This window comes from Vulpes lagopus, chromosome 3 (assembly GCF_018345385.1).
Source record: "Vulpes lagopus strain Blue_001 chromosome 3, ASM1834538v1, whole genome shotgun sequence".
NCBI classification, from domain to species: Eukaryota; Metazoa; Chordata; class Mammalia; order Carnivora; family Canidae; genus Vulpes; species Vulpes lagopus.
The window spans coordinates 49,614,078-49,632,203 of record NC_054826.1 but is presented as its reverse complement, the minus strand read 5'-3'; the positions used below and the strand labels follow the sequence as shown (position 1 = coordinate 49,632,203).

The 18,126-nt window shown below is 47.2% G+C and overlaps 1 long non-coding RNA gene across 1 annotated transcript; it reads right to left on the bottom strand.

The window, feature by feature from the left end:
- Positions 1 to 641: 641 nt before the first annotated feature.
- LOC121488389 lies at positions 642 to 16,285 on the bottom strand. Its single transcript, XR_005987038.1, has 4 exons — positions 15,715 to 16,285; positions 6,896 to 6,979; positions 5,460 to 5,551; positions 642 to 2,080 (listed from the first exon to the last, which is right to left on the bottom strand). It is a non-coding gene; the product is annotated as an uncharacterized LOC121488389 (long non-coding RNA).
- Positions 16,286 to 18,126: the final 1,841 nt, after the last annotated feature.

Below are 18,126 nucleotides of genomic sequence, written 5' to 3'. Positions count from 1 at the left end.
AAGGTTTCAGGATGCTAAGAAGTTTCTAAAGTCAGCCTGCCCTTCCTTTATTGGTGGAGCCAGCCAATCACAAATCCAAACACTCACTGGGTACTGGGCCTTCCTTAGTATCTTGGTAGTCAGTGACAAACTCATTAAAAAATAAGAACATGGCAGCAGATCTTTGAGGATCTCGGGTGGAATGTGGACCAAATAACCTAGCCCTTGGGCCCTAGTCACTGGGCACTTGATTTGGTCATTGACTGGGGGAAATTCTGTGGAGAGGTGGTAACACTGTTCAAAAAACTTGAGGGCATGACTATCATCTCCTTAACAAGGATGGGAGGTTGACTGCCTTCAGAAAATTTCCTTTCTAATAGATTATGAATGTATTTATATATCTTTAATATAGCCAGCTAAACTGATTTTAGGTAATCAAATAGTCAGTCTACCTTTCCTGGACGAGGCACTAAGTATTAGCAGGGAACAAACAGACAAAAGTCCATTCCCTCACAGAACTCTGAGAGGAGGAGACACTCAAAACCCCAAATAAACAAGTAGTCTATAGAGAATAAACTAGTTGTGTCCTTTTTTTTTTTTTTAAGATTTTTTATTTATTTATTCATGAGAATACATAGAGAAGAGAGAGAGAGAGGCAGAGACACAGGCAGAGGGAGAAAGAAGCAGGCCCCATGCTGGGAGCCCGACGTGGGACTTGATCCGGGGTCACTAAACCGCTGAGCCACCCGGGCTGCCCTAGTTGTGTCCTTTTATTTCTCTATGTTGAGCAGCGCTCTGCAAACATCTTGGAGCTAAATACATCCTTCATTACATAAAGTCACTTATAAGCCATGCTGTTTTCTTCTTCAACTATGTAGTCAAGACATGGGTCAGTCAATCAGCAATAGGCAAAGTTCTGGGTACCTATTGCTTCCGTGTCTTTCATTCTAGCATTTGGGAGAATTAAAGCTGGAAGCATTGAAGTCCCAGAGGTACAATGTGCAAAGATCAATCAGTTGACAAACAAGACCCAGGTATCCTTCACAGGCCTAGATGGTACACATTTTCTGTCACCTGACCAGAAGACTGTTCTCTGCCCCAGGCCACGCTGGTGGCCCATGAGTAGATATGCATATGTGTCATGGAAAGATATTATTAAGTGTACAGCTCTTGATACGTGATAAAGCATCTTCACATTTTTTATCTCTCTCTATATAGTCTACATAGAGCTGTAGATTTAGCAAGTGAAGTTACAGGATATCCAGTTAAATTTGAATGCAGTATTTGGGGCACAATTATATTAAGAAAAAAAATCATTTATCTGAAATTCAAATTTAACTGGGTGTTAAATTTAGTTTAGTTGGGTGCATTTGGGCTGCTACAGCGAATTACCGTAGACTAGATGGCTTAAAAACAAAGTTTATTTCTCATCTTTCTGGAGGCTGGGAAGTCCCAGATCAAGGCGCCGGCAGATTTAGTGCCTGGTGAGAACCCTCTCTCTGTTCACAGATGGCTGTCTTTTATCTGTGTCCTCACTTGGTGGAAGGGATGAGAGGGCTCCCTGGAGTCACGACCTAAGGCCTCCCAAAGGCCCTACCTTCTATTGCCATCACATTGGGGCATTAGGATTGAACACATGAATTTTGGTGGGACACAGTCCTTAGCACTGGACATTCTGTACCTCATCTGGCAACCCTAACAATAACCCTCAGAAGCAGGCATAACCTTCCATTTGATCACAGAGGCTCAGAAAGTAAAGGGCTTAAGGTCAGCAGACCAAAAGGATGTCAGAACTGGGCCCTTCCCCTTTGCTGGTCCCTGCCTCACCCCTGGGTGGCATCTTCAAGGCACCAAAGACATACTGGGGTGAAGCATGAAGACGTCGGGGCTCGAAAGGAGGGACTGTGTCAAGGGGAGGCCGTGGAGGGAGCCACGCCATGAGGAGCAGACCCCAGTCTTCAACGGTCAGAGGAGGGAGGGTTTCCACTCTTAGTCGCAACATGTTTTTGGTTTTAGTTTACTGTACCCGGGCCCCCAGCACCCAGCCAACAAGACTGGAAAGGCAGGAAGCCATCTGGAGCTGCATGCTGAGTCATAGGGCCTGGAGAAAAACAAGAACATCATGCCAGCAGAGCAGGGGGTGGGAAACAAACAACCCTCTTCAAGATGGAGATTGAGGTGGGCCCCGGAAATAGAAACTGCTCCCTCTGAAGCATCTGTTAAAAGCCCCAAGATCACCATGCGTTCGCAATTCCGTTCCTAGTAAGCACCTACTGAATGCAGAGGTCTGTGAAAATGTCAATAAATCAGGTGGGTGGTGTAACGGAAGTCTCTGGGGTTTGTTGTTGTTTTTCAAATCCTGGCCTCTCCTCTTCTCTGACTACCCATCAGCCCTTGGGCAGTTTACTTAAACTTTCTGACCTGGTATCCTCTTCAGTAATAATCATCCTTATCTCATTGAAATAGTGTGAGGTTTTCAATGAAATCACATTTTTAAAAAGTGTCTTGCAAAGGGCTGACACACACCAGGTGGTCAGCAAATGGTAGGTGTTATTATCAGAGACACATAAAAATATCTTCCTGTCAGGGTGGTGTGGGGATTAAATCAGATAACACGTCTTCACTCTTAGAGGGCTCTGGACGTACATCTGAGTAGTGTTTCAGTTACTGGTAGAGATTCTCTTCTCTGGCCCCTAGATCCTGAGATGACCGGCTCTGGCTGCCCTGAGTGCTCGTGAGTAAAGCTAAATACACACACGATGAATGCCCACATGATGTCCGTTCATTCCATTCCACAAATATTTCCTTTATCATTGTGTGTGTTGCTGGCTCAGCCTGTGCAGAGGTACAGAAGAACAAAATGAAGATAAATACTATTTTTCTATTGTGTTGAGCAATTGTTCTGTGCCAGGCATGAAGCTAAGGGCTTTATAGGAATTCCCAGAACGACTCGTTCAGGTCAGTACTATTACAATCTCCGTTTTACGGATGGGGAAGGTGAGGTTCGGAAGGGTTAAATACGCTCTCTGAATGCACAGTGCAAATAGGTACCAGAGACCAGGCTCCCTCCTGGGCTTGATTCACCCAAGGTTCTGACTCTCGTACTGTGGACCAGCTCCCAGAGGGAGAGAAACCCTCACTTGGGGACTGAAACTTATTCAGGCACAAGGGTGGAGATACAGTATCAGGCAGTGAGCCGATTAAATGCCAAAGGGGAGGTTAGTGGTCAGAGCTGTAGCAGTTCTTGGCTGGAGGGGGTGATCCCTCAGGGGCTTCCTTGAAGGTCGGTAGTGGAGTGGGGAGTAGCACTAGATGCTGGGACAGGAGATGGAGCAGGGTATGGGAATGGCAGACGAGTAAAGGCACAGAGGACTTGGCCAGGTATGGGCAAGTTTCAGCGAGAGGCCAGCTGGCCAATCCCAAGTGTGTTCTGGAGAGCAAAAGATGGTATATCCAGTTCGCAAAGTCTGCTGGGCCAGGCTGTTTACTAATTTCCAGAACGAGAAATGCCTCAGCCTGTCTAAAGTGACTTCTAGCCTTGATGCCTCACCACCTTAGAGAATCCCTATGCATCATGTGTCAGGCCTGGTCAGTAGGACTCAAAGGTGTCGCTGTTGTCAGGAAGGAAGCAGGTTTCTGCAGATTAAGTGAGCATGACCTGTCTTGCCCAATGGCCTCAACCTTAGGTCTCCTGGGTAAGGAGATAATGACATTCCCTTTGCCTTCAGAGGATTCTACTAAGAAGAGCACACACAATGGATCATTAAAGCAAATTTGGAGACAATACGGCTTTTCCTCAAGTCAGTGTGGCAAGACATATCAAAAGGATTAAAACTATGCCCCCTTTGATCCCAGGGTTTCACCAGCAGGAATTAATCCTAGGGAAAAGAGCAGGGAGGTGTGCAAAGCCTCCCTGTGCGTGTATAAGGATGGTTGCTATAATATTACTTACAGACACACCAATGAGAAATGCCCCAACTAATCAATAACAGGGGCTTGGTTAAAACTGATGATATGTCCATAGAATCGCGTACCACGTCGCCATTAAAGTCATTGTGGTCACATCATATTAAGTGAAAAACTCAAGTTGCAAAGTACAATCCCAGCCTGGAAATGCATTAATCCCATCCATTCACTTATTGAAGAGTTAATGTGCTGTGTGCCACAATATTCTGGGCACGGAGATGCAGAAGGGAACAAGTTCAGTGAACCATGTGGGGGAGGGGGAGGTGAGGGAACAAAAAGGACGATTTCCAGGAGTAGTGTGATGCCATGAAGAGGACATAAAATGGGCTGGTTTAATCTAGATTTTATTTATTTATTCATGAGAGACACACGGAGAGAGCAAGAGGCAGAGACACAGGCAGAGGCAAAAGCAGGCTCCCCGGGGAGAGCTCAATGTGGGACTCAATCCCACAACCTTAGCCAAAGGCTCAACCACTGAGCCACCTAGGTGCCCCAAGATGGGCTGGTTTAGACTGAGTGACGAGGAGGAAACTATCTGAGGAGGTAACATTCCGATCTTGACCTGCATGTTGAAAAACACCATTCATGAGGATCAGGGAAGAGCATTTCAGGCAAAGGGGCAAAGGCCTTGAGGGGTGATGCAATCTTAGCCTTAGGAAAAAATAAATAAATAAAGGCAGAGAAGAGGTGGGAGAGAGAGGCGGATATAGGCCACACGACACAGGGATGAACGCCAAGGTGAGGTGTTTATAAGGAGTCTGGATTTTACTGCAGCTGTAGTGAGTGGGAAGCTACTGGATCTTAAGTCTGGCAATGATCATATTTATGTTTATTTTATATTTATGAACCAGAGGGAAATACACCAATGGGTTAATAGAGATCACTGATGGGGGGGGGGATCATGAACAATTTTTGTTTCTTTCTGTGTGCTTATCTGTGATTCCCAAACTTTTGTAATTAGAAAAAAACCAAACAATCATTTTTATATTAAAATAACTGTCCAGAGAGCATCAAGAACTGATGGAGACCGCTCACTAACATGGAGCTCCAGAGTGAAAAGTCTTTTCACCTACAACACTCACATTGGGTTTTCCCAATAACCCTGTGAGTTGAGTCAGATCATTTTAATAAGCTCCATTTTGTAGGTGAGGGAGCTGGGTCTGGGAGGGGGAGAGGCTGGGTCTGAGAAGGGGAGAGGCTGAGCCTGGGAAGGGGAGAGGCTGCGGCCGAGAACCGCACAGCTGAAGCCAAGATAGAGGTTCCAGAGGCCTTTGGCCGGACTTCCTGATTTTGCCACAGAGCCGGGCCTGTGGGCTGGTCCGGCTTAGATTTAGCCAGAAATCCAGAGGCCCCAGGAAGAAGTCCACGGGATGACTACCTGCTTGGCGAAGGGCAGGGATGGACCTACAGCCCCCCCAGATCACAGGTGTGCAGGAAGTAGGGCCTACCCCACGTGACAGGTGCTCAGTAAACATTTGTTGAATTAACGAAAGAACTTGCTTTGTGGAAAATACCTTTTTGGGAGGTGGTTTAGCGGACTTCCCAATTCGGTAGCTGTGTGATCCAGGGTTTATTATTCTCTCTGGCGAGCCCGAACAGTCCTCCTCTGTAAAATGGCAATAAAGTTAGGGTCGCCCACCTCCGCGGAGTGTAACAGGGGCACGCTCGGAGCCAGACGGCCTGGGCTGGAATCTGCCTCCACCTCGTTCTGGCTGTGACCCTGCAGAGCTCCTTAGGCTCTTACACCTCAGTTTTCTCATCGATAAAGTGGGGGAGTGATAATACTTGCCTCCGAAGGATGTTGTTAGGACTACACGGAGGGATACGGCACTCTGAAGAGGTCTTGGCACATGGAACGTTCGCCAGTGGCGTGAGCATCACAGGGCCGGCGAAGGGACGGAGGGGTTTGGGGAAGCCCATGGAGAGCGTAGCTGCTCCCCCTGCCCTGCTGCCACTGCCTGCCTTTATTACTCCTTCAATAGTTCTTCATAGGAAACAGGTACAAATTCTGTCTTTTCCTTTACGGGGGAGACACCTGACCCACAAGGACCCACACCTGATCCTCTGCCAAGTTAAACGTTAGACTTGCTCTCTCTCATCTCAGGTTTCTGTCTGTTCAAGGTCAAATGAAGAATCATCAATGTCTCTCTAATTGAGTTAAATCTCAGGCTTGACATTCACTCCGGTGAGCGCTCCTGGAGTCTCTGTACCTCTGATCTCTACCCCAGTTTCCAAACTTCAGTCGAGGTGCGAGGACCACTGATACTTGTGCAACAGCTGCCTGTCACTTGGCCAGTCTTTCCCTCATTATTTTTCTTTAACTTGTCTCACATTGAAAACTTAAATACGTTTGTTCAAAAGGGAAATGTATTCATTACCATAAATGGAAAGCTAATACCACCTGCCACAAAATGGAGCTATCCATAAAAAGAAATACCATGAAAATAGAGCAATATTATTGAATTCTGGGGGGATAAGGCTACCCATTGAAGACTCTGGGCTTGAGGCCTGTTTGATTTCCATTTAAAAGGGAGATCTGGAGAGGTGTTAAAGTTTCAGAGAAGTGCTAAAGACCTGTTAGTACCGAAGTGAGATTGCCTTCTTTATGTGATAAGAAGGACAGAAAGAGAATTCAGAGAGGAAAAATTCTCTAACCTTGTGATTTAATGTTTTTATTTCCTTGCCTGTTCACCTTCTAGAACTTTCTCCTGCCTGCCAGGAGCAAGGGGCTCCCATTTACATGATTCAGTTCTTTATTGAGAAAAGCTAAGGAGGGAGCTGCCTACCCTCTGCTTCTCACTTACTAGGTCATTTTTAGGAACATTCTCTCCCCTCTCTGAATTGAGGGAGGTGAATTGGAAAAATGTTCTTCTCAGAGGATTTCCAGGTCCTAAAAGTCTGGGAGGCCTCATCCAAAAGTGCGCCCGGCTGTGCATGGATGTTTTCTTACCTGCTGGTGGGGCAGGAGTGACATCCACCCAGAGGACAGCCTTGTGGCATGGTTCAGGTTACTGGATCTCCACAAGAAGCAAAGCTGTGGGATTCATCACATATCCACAAATAAATTCACGTTTCCTGGGGGTGGATTTTCTGCTTGTTGAGTCGAGCAGATGGCTGTGCCTGAGTTGAGAAAGGAGGTAGCCAAAACCCCTCTGTGCCTAGCCTAGACCCTAGGAAGCAAACGAGCAAACAATTCACTGACTTCAGGCTACATCCCCCTGTTCTGCAGCCCCTGCAGATGCTTCCTTTATCAGAGAGCCTGGTGGGGAGCTGCTGAGGCGTCACCTCAAAATGATTCTTGTTTTTGTGTCTCCTCCCTGCTTCTCAGTCAGCAGGGTTCTGCTGCACCTGCGCAGCATCCAGATTTCTGAGCCCAGCATTCCAGACCCCCTCTACAGTCTAATTCCAATTTACATTTCCAGTCCTGGCTTCTGGGACACCCTTCCCTGAATCCCCCACTTCTGACAAGCTGGTTACCCGGCACACAGTTGGTGTGAAGAAATGTGGAATGAAAGAACATGCCTTCTGCTGGGCTGCCTCTACGGTTCCCTTGAACATGTATTTCTTGAATGTCAGGGACAAATGGTGCTTGAAGGCATCTTCCATGTCAAGCCCCAGTAGGGTGGCCACTGTCTTGATTTGCTGGGGATTTTCCTGGTGTTAGCACTGGAAGTCGCATGTCCCAGGAAACCCCCGGGACAAAGGCAAATCAGGAAGGTTGGCCACCTTACCGGGGTAGGCTCCATATGCTCTGTCTTCATGGGGCTTTGGCATGGTGGGGGAGGATGGCACTAAGCAAATGATCCCACAAAGAAATGAGTAGTTATAAACCATGGCGAGTGCAAAGCCAGAAGCCAGCTCTGAGCTGAGCGCCACAAGGAAAAGCCTTCTCCCGGTCCTGGAGAAGCTCCTGGTTGCTAGGAGAGAGAGGGACATACAGCTTATTTAATATAAAGTGGTGAGTGCAGTGAATCAGAAATCGACAGTCTTTTTCCCTGTCCACATTGCACTGTTTCTATTTTAATTGGGGTTTCAAGCACCGGAAATCCACTGTGGTGAACTAAATGGATATAGATTGAAAGGGCATTAGAAGGAAAAGCTAAGAAACCAGGATCTGGAAGAGAGAGAGAAACAATTGCTTCTTAGGTTGTTGAGAGTAGAAAATAATGCCAGAACAAAAGAACTTGCCTTCTTCCGTTTTCATTAGAAAAATGGACTCTAGCCATTCTATGCCCTTGGGTTTCTCTGCCCAGTATTCTAATTCCTGGAAGAAAGAATCTGATAGCCAGGCTTGGGTCTCGTGCCAGCCCCTTGGCTAGGCTGGGGCAGGGGGGTACCATGATTGGAAATTCCACGAAAATGGTGTGCTGTGCAACTGGGGAGCAGGATGGTTGCTGATGCAAGATGGAAGGGCTGAGATGCTGGCAAGGTGAAGGTTTCACTTGTCCCAATCTCCTCTTTAAGAGGGGGCCCGGCCTCCTGTGCTGAGGTCACTGCCTTTAGGGCCCCTCTCTGCTTGCTGTCTGGACCGGAATTTTCTGTTACCATGGATAGGCCTGTGCTGACAGCTGTCTGCCTGGACACAAGGGTCTCATCCAGCCACCCCAACTGTGATCACCTTGGGGCACGCACCGTGTCCTTGGACACAGCTGGATCAATGCCTGGCACAGAGGAGAAACTCTGGAAGTGTGCTGAGTGCTTTCTAGACAGTTTTCAAGAGCTGCAACGATCCTGCCACCTGTGTCTTGGCCCCTTGCCCTCCAGACAAACCAGTCTTCTTCCTGCTTCTTAAACTTTCAGCCTGCCTTGCTGTCCCTTCCACCCACACCTCTTGCTTTGCTGATCTCATGACTCAGGGATTCTCAACTGGGGGTGATTTTACCCTGCAGGGACATTTGGCAATGTCACACTAGAGAGAGGCTATTGCTGGCATCTCGTGGGTGGAGGCCAGAGATGCTACTAACAGCCTATGGTGTACGGGACAGGCCGCGTAACAATCACCTGGCCCACGATGTCCGTGGTGCTGAGGCTGAGATACCCCATGGCACGGCTGAATGCCCACATCTCTGCTCAGAGGCCCTCTGCTCCAGGAGGCCTGCCCTGACCATCACCCATTTCTTCCTCTCGTGCCCCCTATGGTATTTTCTTTGTGGTATTTTATCACCACCTACCATGATCGCGTCTGTTGGTGCCCATACTAGACTTCAGTCCTATGAGATAGGACCGCCGTGGGCCTGGTTCTCTGTGGCTGCCCAGCATGGACAGCAGTGCTCAGTAAAATGTGTCAAATGAATGTTTAATAAAGTAGAAGTGCCCTCAACACCTCAAACATCAGAGGTCAGAAAGCTCAGCTGGGAAGCCTGGCTCCTCTCAGCCTGGCCATCTTAGCGTATTGGTGACTATTTCCCTAGCCAGTTCCATTCAGCCTCTGCTCTTGGTGGGCTGCATGGTCTTTGGCAAATTTCTTAAGCTTCCTGGGCCTCCGTTTCTGCATCTGCAAAGTGGGGCTATTTGCCACAAAAACAAAAAACTTAAGTGCCTGACTCAGAAGAGCCTCGGGAAATGTCATCTGCCATCATTATCTTCACCATGATTTGGCTGGGGTAGGCGGTGAGGACAACAGAGTGGGCTCTGGGGCCCTACCAGAAGATTAGAGGATTAATACAGCTTGCAAGGCCGAAGCGATCCCCATTTGGTTGTGCCAGCTCTTGCTCCATCCGTGAAATAAACCGGATGAAGCCTTTATCCATCTCTTGTTTTGAGGAGGAGGCTAGCGGGGAACGTGGATTTAACGTGGCAGATGGTGCTGTCCTTGGATTATGAAACCAAAGGAGGAAATTAAAGTGCTCCATTGCAACAGCTACAGGCCAGCGAGGGTAGAGGGCAGGGGGTGGGGCACAGAGGAGGACAGAGGAGGTGTTTTATCATTCGGGCAACAGCTCTTCTTCAGGGCAGCTGGAGTCCTAGAATAATATAGTCTTACGGCCTAAAATAATTCCAGGCCTATGTACTATGTACATAGTACTTCATAGTACTTCTATGTACTTCATTGTACATAGGCAAACAAGGCCCAGAGAGTGAAAGTAGCCCCCAAGATCCCAAAGCGAATGGCAGAGCAACGCACACTTCGAATCCTTGAACATTCAGGGCTATTTTACTGCTCCAGGCCAAAGCCAGTGGCAAACTCTGTCCCAGGCATCCTGACTTTGGGCACCTCTGCTCCATATCAGTGTCTCTTCTCAGTTCTCAGGCTGAGTATGAGCCAGAGCCCTGGAGCCATTCTGTCTGGGTCTGAATTCCCACAAACAGGCACAAGTTTCTTACCTCCTGGAACTTCAGTCTCCTTGTCTGTCAAATGGGAATAATAACAAGCCCCACCTCACAGGGACACCATGAAAATCTGATGGATTACCATCACATAAAATATTTAGCCTGGGGTTTGGTGCAAAGTAAATGCTCAATAAAATGTTAGTCCCTGTGGTGGGGCCAGAAAGGACTTCAGGTTTCACCTGTTGCCCTAGGCAATGAGCCCCTCAAAGGCCGTGCCTATCTATGGGACATCTTTTGTTCATGATGCCTTCCAGAGCAACTGACACCTGCTAGGGGTGCTACGTAAATGGTAGTGGCCAGCAACTGGTCCCCTTGGGGACACCCATGGCTCAGTCCACATCATGAAGCAGCAGGGAATGCCGCCAGCAGTGCAAGCGACTCTTTGTCTCTCGTTTAGACTTTAATCCTAAATGGATAAAGCAGCCTTCTCGTCCAACGGTGAACAGGCCTCGTGATGAGGGCTATGTTTGTTTTCCCAGCCTTTTTCTGCAGCACAACGCCTTTCCCCAACTATGCTTTGGGCTATTTGCATTTAAATTGGTTTTCTCTCATTATAGAAATCTCTTAGGTCAGCTGGAGTTTCCATTTTCCTCCGAATCAGTTTGGAAGCTCCATTTCTTGCTCGAGGGTCCCTTATGCCCACCTCCCTCTCACTGATAGTTGAGATGTGGTCACGTATTCTCATCTCATCTTGGAGAACAGATAGCCTGAGAAAGTCGCTCAAATCCCAAACAAACTTGGCATGTTTCTCACAGGAGAAGGTGGGGATTGAGGAGATGGGGAGTGAGGGGCAGGAGGATTCTGGCCCCTGTAATTATAGGAAGAAGACCCCAGGGTGGTTCAGCTTCGAGATCTAGACCTCCTTTTCTCATTTATTAAAAAAAAAAAAAAATCAACTAAGCACAATGCTGGGTGCTTGAAATGCAGATAATAAGACATACTTGCTGCCCTCCAGAAGCTCCCTGTCTAGTAAAGGAGAGAGAAAAGCAAAATCATGTTTTAAAATCATAATATAGTCAAATAATTGCTTTAATAAGGATCAGAATAGATTCCAGCCTGAGAAGTGGCTTTCGGCAAGTGCTCATCAAAACCTCAGTCACACACACACACACACACATGGGCGAGCACACATACGTCCTCAAGCACACATGCCCCCAAGCACACATGCACCAGGTAAAAAATGTTGACAGCACTTGCCATGTTGCCAGGTAGCTTTCTAAGCTACGTATACAATTTATACATATATATTAATATATTTATTTAATCTTCATGACAAGCCATGAAAAAAAGTGCTGTCATTATCGTTGTTTTCCAGGTGAGGAAACTGAGGCACAGTGATTGAGTCACTTGCCCAAGGTCATCTCTAATAAAATGTAGAGCCAGACTTGACCCAGGGACATGTGGTTATTCGTCCTATGCTATGACAGCACCTGACCAAGGGCAGTGCACTCTATGTTTTTCTAGTGTGTCTTTCAAACTGGTCAAGATCCACTACCCTGATTTTCTGACCTGTGCATACACCATGAACCATGGTGTGTGAAGATGTTTGAGATGCTTGCGGTGGACCTGAAGGAAGATGGGGAATTTTTCAGATGGCTAAAAGGAAGAATGAAGTATTTCATGAAGGACAAGACTGTGCCAGTTGCCAGAGTCTGAATAGCATGGAGGTCCAGGTCAAGGGTACTCCAAGTTGTATGACAGGGCTCAGGTGTGAGATAGGCTGAGCAGGTGGTGAGGCATGAGGCTGGGAGACTGGGAAAGACCAGATCACAACAGGCCTTGAATATCATGCACATGGGCTCTGTCAGGAGGATGGGAGGAGCTATGGAGGGGCTGAGCAGGAGAGGGACATAGCCTGTTAGATTACTCTAGCTCTAGTGTGAAGAGCTACCTGGTAGGGTGGTGGGGACAATACACAATCAATAGATATAACTAGTCGGCATAAAAGCTATAACTGATTAGGTATAATCCATAGGGTTAGGTAGCTTCCCACCGCCTCTCCTGCACAGAGGCACTCCTGCTCTTCGCCATGTGTGTCATGGAGGTGTAGCTACCCAGAGAAGACATCTTTATCTAATTCACCCAGACACCTTACAGGCTAGTGGTGGCCCTGGTGTGTGATAGTCAAGAAGGGTGGAGACACAGCTAAGCTAAGACAGTAGAATTTGAGAAAGAGATGAGGGGAAAACATATGAGATATAGTGGAGCAAAGTAATCTGGTCTTGGTGATCAACCTGATGTCAGGGCTGAGGGAAAGTGAGGAGATGAGATGATGCTCAAGGTACTAGTTTAGCTCAACCAGATTGTTCTTTAAACCCTGTTTCAATTGACAACAGGTGTTGCTGAATTTTTCCCATAAAGGTCCAGATAGAAAATATTTTAGATTTTGAAAGCCTTATGGTCTCTGTTATAATTACTCAGTTCTGCCATTATAGTTCAAAAGCAGCCACAGACAAGATGTAAAGGAATGGGCATGGCTGTTGTCCAATAAAACTTTATTTACAAAAACAAGTTGTGGGCCAGATTTGGCTTGAGGGATGTTATTTGTTGATCCCTACTCTACACCATGAGGTGGCCCAAATGCCAAGTAGACTGCCAACTAGGTGGGCCAGGTGGCTGTTAAGTGAAAGGCTCACACTGACAGGCTCATGCTTCATCAGGCAGATAGACTGTATCTCTCCTTGAATGATGCCTACCTGACCAAAAAAACACTCATCGGAAATTGCAGAGTAATTCCAACACCTAGTCCTGGGAGTCCAACTCTGGAAGAATGGAGGCAGATGTTTGACTCCAAATGCTCAGTTTCTGTTCCAGGCACAGTGGAGGTCCTGGTCTGATACTTCCATTGGTTATAAGTGCAACACAACAAGCACACTAGCTTACCTTCATTGGACACTCACTCTATACCAGGCCCTGGGCTAAGGGCTTCACCTGAGTGATCTCATTTCATGCTGACAAAACTCTTGTGTGGCACCTATGTATTATTATGTATCTCCATTTTACAGATGAAGAGACTGAGGTATAAAGAGGTTCAATACCTCTGGGGCTTGGACTCAGGCAATCCAGTCTCAGACCCTGGGCCTCCAACCAATCCTCAATCAAAATGGATGCTGCAGACCGAGGTGGACACCCATGATCACTGCATCCACATGTTAGCCCGAAAACACAGGCTGAAACAGGTCAAACACTTGGGAATCTTTTGTCCTCTGGCCTGAGTAGCACTGTTATTGGAGACAAGCAGTCCAGAGGAGATAAGCCCATCTGTTTCAAAAGCAAACCAAAACAAAATCAACAGGCACATCTTTCCCGATCTCTGTTATTGAACAAAACCCAGAAGTGGGTCCAGATGAAATGAATATATTGCTATCTGAAGGTACTGCATCTGAGGAAGGTGGGGACAGAAAATGAGAGGAGACAGCTAATCTCTATGTGTTCACTCTGTAAACATCCACTTAGGGCACTGTGGACCCTGTCCCTGACCCTCCTGAAGTTGGGAGGAAGCCAGGCACAGAGAAAGCTTTCGAATGCCCTGGACATCATGCACGCTCAGGTGAATGCATGGTGCACTGGGGTCACAGAACAGGGACTGAGCCGGGGCAGAGGCACCTGGAGCCCAGCTCAGGTGATCTGGGGTTAAAGTGGTGGTGAGGAATATTCCAGGGGAGGGAAGAACATCTTCCAAGGCAAAGGGGATAGAGGCTAGAGTGAGGAGATGGTATAGGAGGGATGCAGTTGGAGACACAGGGGACAGGTCCTGGGGAAGTCAGCTCCCAGCAGTCAGCCCAGACCACTCCGGGCTGGAGGCTGTCCTGTTCTCAGCCTTCTGTGCAACCAGAACGATCTCTGAGTTCTAGATGAAATGCAAAGCACTTGCCAAGAATATGGTGATGCCAAGAACACTCTGCTGATGCTGCATCTTGAAATAGTAAAAATAAATAAGAGTAAATCACTTCTATCATGCTGCCCATTTCACCCTGCATTTCTAATGGCTTTATCTTGCTTATGCTCACTGAAAGTTTGAAAGTGGGCAAATATTAATACTGCTATCACCCTTGTTGTATTATTAAAGATATTAACAGCTCTCATCTTGGGGGCCCATGGTGGCCAGCAGTGACCTAAGTACTTTATATATAATATCTTATCTAACAGAGAAGTGATCTGAGGCTCAGTGAGGTATAATGATTTGCTCTAGGTCAAATATTGGGAAAAGAATGGAGCCAGAACCCAAACCCAGAGTTTGCCTGATGTCTGCATCCAGAGTCCTCCTGCTGGGCCTTTCTGCCTTGACATCATGCCATCTAAGGACTTTGTGGATTTCTGAGAACATTTTCATCTGTTATATTTGTCCCTCCAAAGAACTTTGTGAATTTAGCATAAAAAGAACTAGGGCTCAGAGAGGTAAAGTATCCTCTCCAAGGTCACACACACAGATTTTGAAAGGGCCAACTGAAGACTTGAGCCAAGGTCTTACCATTTCAAAGCCAAAGTTCTATCTCTTTACCGTGGCACCCACGGCCACAGCAAAGAAACGGAAAGCTAACGTCCCACCCCTTGAAATGATTCTTTAAACAACAACAACAACAACAACAAAAAACCCCAAAACTCATGTTCTCTTAATCTCTGCATTGGCGGGTGTTCATCAGGCAATCAAAAGACAAATACTTAGGAGAGCAGGGCATGCAGATCACAGCCAAAATGACATCATAAGGAGCAGGCTGTGCCAAGCAAATCTAATTTCCTCTGACAGAGTGGCAGGCTGCGAGATAAGGCGAAAGTCACTGCCGCCGTTGTCGTGTCCCCAATTCTGAAGGACAAGTTAGATCGGCTCCAGAGAAACTACTGGGGAGAGAGAGGGAGGACAGGTCACACTGCACCCCCCCACAGAGGCACGCACACACACAGACACTCATGAATGCTGACGCACACATACGCAGGCACACAGAGACACAAAGACAGATACGCACACACCCAGAAAAATTGGCACCCAAAAACACACACACACAGGCGTGTGCAAATACACCCACATGCCTCCAAAGACACACATGCCGGTCAAGAGATACAGAGAAATAAATACACATACATACATACACAAGTCTACCCACACACCCCCAACTCAGACACATACACATACACGTAGACATATGGAGACACACATATAAATACAGAGATACACAGACACACAGAGCAACACACACATACGCAGATGCACATACAGACGCAGGCAGAAGACACACAAACTGATAGGGACAGAGATAACGTACACATTCACACATTCACAGAAGTATGCAGAGACACACGCATCCGCTCACAGACACACATACAGACACCAAGACACACCCAGCACCCCTCGGTGGCAGGAGGTGCTGACTCTTCTCAAATCCTCTCCCTCGTATCCCTGAAATTACACCTTTCCCAAATTGGAGACTGAAAAATGAATACCTCTGTGTCTGTGCATTTTCTCAACTCTGCCTGGCCTGATGTCTTCATCCAGAACCTTGGAACACACCTGCCAACTGGTGTTGTTGAGAAAGGACACGGACTTTGGAGTCAGGCTGGTCTGGGTTCCAAGTGAGGCTCTCCCACTCACTAGGTGCAGGGACCTGGGCAAGTATCACATCTCAGTTTTCCCACCTGCAGAGGGGCTGGTAATCCTTGTGATGAGCCTGCTGGACTGGAATCCCTTGGAATTCTGGCATTCGGCAAGAATCTATCCATGCTAAGTACTTGAGTTATTTGAACGTCTGTCTCCCTCACCAGGCTAGAAGGCACCTTGTGGGCAGGGGTCTTGTCTGTGTCCCCCTCAGTCCCTCCTCCAGGACTCAGCAGGTGCCTGCCAGGCACATAGTAGGCGCTCAGAGAATATTTGAAAAAAAGAATCAAATGAAGTCTACATCCTTAGCGTCCAGCACGGTCCTGGCACAAAGTAAATGCTCCCTCACAGCTAGAGTGTGTTGAAAAAGGTAATACATGAAAGCATAACCCTCTTCCATTCTCTCCATGAAACAGGCATTCACTTGCAGATGAGGAAACGGAGATCCAGAGAAGTTAAAGAATTCGCCCAAGGTTACTTCCTGGGGTGGAGCTTGAAAACCAGGAGGAAGATTGCTAAATGCACGCTCAGAGCCTAACCACAGTAGACTTTGTACATAAATACTTTCCACTAGTGACACAACTCCATGGATGACTTCTACAGCCAACTCCGCCTTATCTACGAATGGAGTAATTCTTTAGATTGAATCGACATTTTATCTTCAATCCTGGGTTGCCTTGTCTGCCTCCAGCATCTGTCTAGAACACCTTCCATATGCCCACGGTGTTGCATTTTACACATGCATAATCCGAAAGCTCCTGATGTCTGTGTTTCCCCTTGCTCCCTCTAGAGTAACATCTTCCCATCTCTCTATCTGTCTTATCGCCTGACCATTTGAGGCCATTCTGTCCCCAGATGTTTTTCTTCTGTGTTTGTGTAGACCACACAGCCCCATCCTGAATTTGTCAAATCTGTTTTTCCCCTCTCTTGCATTGGTACAATCCCCGTGTTTAAAAACCAACCTGGGGCACTTGGGTGGCTGGGTCGGTTAAGCGAGTCCGACTCTTGATATCAGCTCGGGTCTTGATCTCAAGTTCAAAGCCCAGTGTGGAGCTTACTTAAAAAAAAAAAAAAGCCCAACCCAACTCAACCGACCTGTATGCCAGTTAAGCTACTTTACATAACAACTGCATTTTGCAGTAACTGATGGTGCACAGTTCAGCATTTTGCAAATCCTGAAAGGTTCTTACACTTATACCACCCGTGCTGCTGCACACCTCCAACATGTTCAAACCCCCTCCCCCGCCACTGCCAGTTTCCCTAAAAAAGAGGATTTTGTGAAAGATCTCTGCCTCTGTCTGGGCAGGCAGAATGGTTACAGCCACAGGGCATGGAGGCCATAATTATCCTTCCCCACAAAGGAAAATAAAAATGTCCAAAGATAGTGGCCACCTGGCAGGCAGGGGACCAGGGCAGGCGGCAGTGACTCATCGAGCACGCCAGGCAGCCACTCTTCCCCTGCAAGCAGGCTCCGAGCTTACTCACAGCTTTGCCAGGCTAACGAGCAGGAGAACGGAGGCATCTGAGGGCGAGGGAGGCTCTATTTCTGCTAGCTTGAACTCTAACATGACACAGGTGGCTTTCAAGACTTTTTTTTTTTTTTTAATCACCCTCTTGCTTCCCAGCTATGATTCTATTCACGGGGATAGCCCCATGTGAACAGAGTGAATCTAAGCTGTGTATATATTAACTAAACAACCCAGATTTTCCCTACCCTTGTCATCTCAAACCCCTGTCCCCCTCATCACCTGTGTGAAATTACACCACTAGCTGTTCATTTCATGGGTTTGGACTGGGTCTTCTCCTGGGGTTGTTCTTTAAAACAGTGATGTCCCCTCATGTGGAGTAAGGTGAGTGGGGAGGGAGAGGTGCTAAAGTAGTTAAGGAGAGGCTACTGTGTGCCAGGAATTGTGCCAGGCACTTTACAAGAGTCATCTCCCTGAACATTCATAGGCCTGGGCTGCCTCCATTTCAGAGACACTAAAAGGAACATTCAGAGAGGGGAAGTGACCCACGAGACATTCACAGAAAGGCCAGGATTCAAGTCTGTTAGGCTCCAAGGGCTCCACTCTTCCCTCAGATCCCTTTTACTTTCCAGATATTTTACAGTCCTACTAAAATGCTGCTAGACACACCACTGGGATGACGAATAAATGTCATCTCAAGTGCCAATGCCAACACACTGGCTGAACTGGGGAAAATGGCCTGTTTCCTGGAAAACTGGTCTATTTCTTTGAAACACTGAAATTTAGGATACAGCA